The sequence below is a fragment of the Anser brachyrhynchus genome, assembly GCF_964034855.1.
Source record: "Anser brachyrhynchus genome assembly, contig: SCAFFOLD_55, whole genome shotgun sequence".
NCBI lineage: Eukaryota > Metazoa > Chordata > Aves > Anseriformes > Anatidae > Anser > Anser brachyrhynchus.
The window spans coordinates 550,978-555,184 of NW_027663644.1; positions in this window are offsets into that span (position 1 = coordinate 550,978).

The following is a 4,207-nucleotide window of genomic DNA, read 5'->3' on the forward strand; positions in this document are numbered from 1 at the left end:
AGTGAGTTGAGAGAGTGCACTGGAACCAGTGCGGATGCACTGCAGTGTCTCCAGAGAGTGCACTGGCAGCAGTGGTTATGCAGTGCAGTGAGTCCAGAGAGTGCATTGGCACCAGTGGGGATGCAGTGCAGTGAGTCCAGAGAGTGCACTGGCACCAGTGGGGATGCAGTGCAGTGAGTCCAGAGAGTGCACTGGTACCAGTGGGGATGCAGTGCAGTGAGTCCAGAGAGTGAACAGGCACCACTGCGGATCAGTGCAGTGACTCTAGAGAGTGCACTGGCACCAGTGGGAATGCAGTGCAGTGAGTCCAGAGAGTGCACTGGCACCAGTGGGGATGCAGTGCAATGAGTGCAGAGAGTGCACTGGCACCAGTGGGGATGCAGTGCAGTGAGTCCCGAGAGTGCACTGGCACCAGTGGGCGTGCAGTGCAATGAGTCCAGAGAGTGCACTGGCACCAGTGGGGATGCAGTGCAGTGAGTCCAGAGAGTTCACTGGCACTACTGGGGATGCAGTGCAGTGAGTCCAGAGAGTGCACTGGCACCAGTGGGCATGCAGTGCAGTGAGTCCAGAGAGTTCACTGGCACCAGTGGGGATGCAGTGCAGTGACTCCAGAGAGTGCACTGGCACCAGTGGGGATGCACTGCAGTGAGTCCAGACAGTGCACTGGCACCAGTGGGGATGCAGTGCAGTGACTCCAGAGAGTGCACTGGCACCAGTGGGGATGCAGTGCAGTGACTCCAGAGAGTGCACTGGCACCAGTGGGGATGCAGTGCAGTGAGTCCAGAGAGTGCCGTGGCACCACTGGGGATGCAGTGCAGTGAGTCTAGAGAGTGCACTGGCAGCAGTGGGGATGCAGTGCAGTGACTTCAGAAAGTGCACTGGCACTACTGGAGATGCAGTGCAGTGACTCCAGAAAGTGCACTGGCACTACTGGGGATGCAGTGCAGTGAGTCCAGAGAGTGCACTGGCACCAGTGGAGATGCAGTGCAGTGAGTCCAGAGAGTGCACTGGCACCACTGGGGATGCAGTGTAGTGAGTCCAGAGAGTGCACTGGCACCAGTGGGGTTGCAGTGCAGTGAGTCCAGAGAGTGCACTGGCACCAGTGGGGATGCACTGCAGTGTCTCCAGAGAGTGCACTGGCACCACTGGGGATGCAGTGCAGTGAGTCCAGAGAGTGCACTGGCACCAGTGGGGATGCAGTGCAGTGAGTCCAGAGAGTGCACTGGTACCAGTGGGGATGCAGTGCAGTGAGTCCAGAGAGTGCACTGGCACCACTGCGGATCAGTGCAGTGACTCTAGAGAGTGAACTGGCACCAGTGGGGATTCAGTGCAGTGACTCTAGAGAGTGCACTGGCACCAGTGGGGATGCAGTGCAGTGAGTCCAGAGAGTGCACTGGCACCAGTGGGGATGCAGTGCAGTGAGTGCAGAGAGTGCACTGGCACCAGTGGGGATGCAGTGCAGTGAGTCCCGAGAGTGCACTGGCACCAGTGGGCGTGCAGTGCAATGAGTCCAGAGAGTGCACTGGCACCAGTGGGGATGCAGTTCAGTGAGTCCAGAGAGTTCACTGGCACTACTGGGGATGCAGTGCAGTGAGTCCAGAGAGTGCACTGGCAGCAGTGGGCATGCAGTGCAGTGAGTCCAGAGAGTTCACTGGCACCAGTGGGGATGCAGTGCAGTGACTCCAGAGAGTGCACTGGCACCAGTGGGGATGCAGTGCAGTGAGTCCACACAGTGCACTGGCACCAGTGGGGATGCAGTGCAGTGACTCCAGAGAGTGCACTGGCACCAGTGGGGATGCACTGCAGTGAGTCCAGAGAGTGCACTGGCACCACTGGGGATGCAGTGCAGTGAGTCCAGAGAGTGCACTGGCACCAGTGGGGATGCAGTGCAGTGAGTCCAGAGAGTGCCGTGGCACCACTGGGGATGCAGTGCAGTGAGTCCAGAGAGTGCACTGGCACCACTAGGGATGCAGTGCAGTGACTCCAGAAAGTGCACTGGCACTACTGGAGATGCAGTGCAGTGACTCCAGAAAGTGCACTGGCACTACTGGGGATGCAGTGCAGTGAGTCCAGAGAGTGCACTGGCACCAGTGGAGATGCAGTGCAGTGAGTCCAGAGTGTGCACTGGCACCAGTGGGGATGCAGTGTAGTGAGTCCAGAGAGTGCACTGGCACCAGTGGGGTTGCAGTGCAGTGAGTCCAGAGAGTGCACAGGCACCAGTGGGGATGCACTGCAGTGTCTCCAGAGAGTGCACTGGCACCACTGGGGATGCATTGCAGTGACTCCAGAGAGTGCACTGGCAGCAGTGGGGATGCAGTGCAGTGAGTCCAGAGAGTGCACTGGTACCAGTGGGGATGCAGTGCAGTGAGTCCAGAGAGTGCACTGGCACCACTGCGGATCAGTGCAGTGACTCTAGAGAGTGAACTGGCACCAGTGGGGATGCAGTGCAGTGACTCTAGAGAGTGCACTGGCACCAGTGGGGATGCAGTGCAGTGACTCCAGAGAGTGCACTGGCACCAGTGGGGATGCACTGCAGTGAGTCCAGAGAGTGCACTGGCACCACTGGGGATGCAGTGCAGTGAGTCCAGAGAGTGCACTGGCACCAGTGGGGATGCAGTGCAGTGAGTCCAGAGAGTGCCGTGGCACCACTGGGGATGCAGTGCAGTGAGTCCAGAGAGTGCACTGGCACCACTAGGGATGCAGTGCAGTGACTCCAGAAAGTGCACTGGCACTACTGGAGATGCAGTGCAGTGACTCCAGAAAGTGCACTGGCACTACTGGGGATGCAGTGCAGTGAGTCCAGAGAGTGCACTGGCACCAGTGGAGATGCAGTGCAGTGAGTCCAGAGTGTGCACTGGCACCAGTGGGGATGCAGTGTAGTGAGTCCAGAGAGTGCACTGGCACCAGTGGGGTTGCAGTGCAGTGAGTCCAGAGAGTGCACAGGCACCAGTGGGGATGCACTGCAGTGTCTCCAGAGAGTGCACTGGCACCACTGGGGATGCATTGCAGTGACTCCAGAGAGTGCACTGGCAGCAGTGGGGATGCAGTGCAGTGAGTCCAGAGAGTGCACTGGTACCAGTGGGGATGCAGTGCAGTGAGTCCAGAGAGTGCACTGGCACCACTGCGGATCAGTGCAGTGACTCTAGAGAGTGAACTGGCACCAGTGGGGATGCAGTGCAGTGACTCTAGAGAGTGCACTGGCACCAGTGGGGATGCAGTGCAGTGAGTCCAGAGAGTGCACTGGCACCAGTGGGGATGCAGTGCAGTGAGTGCAGAGAGTGCACTGGCACCAGTGGGGATGCAGTGCAGTGAGTCCCGAGAGTGCACTGGCACCAGTGGGCGTGCAGTGCAATGAGTCCAGAGAGTGCACTGGCACCAGTGGGGATGCAGTGCAGTGAGTCCTGAGAGTTCACTGGCACTACTGGGGATGCAGTGCAGTGAGTCCAGAGAGTGCACTGGCACCAGTGGGCATGCAGTGCAGTGAGTCCAGAGAGTTCACTGGCACCAGTGGGGATGCAGTGCAGTGACTCCAGAGAGTGCACTGGCACCAGTGGGGATGCAGTGCAGTGAGTCCAGACAGTGCACTGGCACCAGTGGGGATGCAGTGCAGTGACTCCAGAGAGTGCACTGGCACCAGTGGGGATGCAGTGCAGTGAGTCCAGAGAGTGCATTGGCACCACTGGGGATGCAGTGCAGTGAGTCCAGAGAGTGCACTGGCACCACTAGGGATGCAGTGCAGTGACTCCAGAAAGTGCACTGGCACTACTGGAGATGCAGTGCAGTGAGTCCAGAGAGTGCACTGGCACCAGTCGGGATGCAGTGCAGTGAGTCCAGAGAGTGCACTGGCACCACTGGGGATGCAGTGCAGTGAGTCCAGAGAGTGCACTGGCACCACTGGGGATGCAGTGTAGTGAGTCCAGAGAGTGCTCTGGCACCAGTGGGGTTGCAGTGCAGTGAGTCCAGAGAGTGCACTGGCACCAGTGGGGATGCAGTGCAGTGAGTCCAGAGAGTGCACTGGCACCAGTGGGGATGCAGTGCAGTGAGTCCAGAGAGTGCACTGGCACCACTGGGGATGCAGTGCAGTGACTCCAGAGAGTGCACTGGCACCAGTGGGGATGCAGTGCAGTGAGTCCAGAGAGTCCACTGGCACTAGTGGGGATGCAGTTCAGTGAGCCCAGAGAGTGCACTGGCACCAGTGGGGATGCAG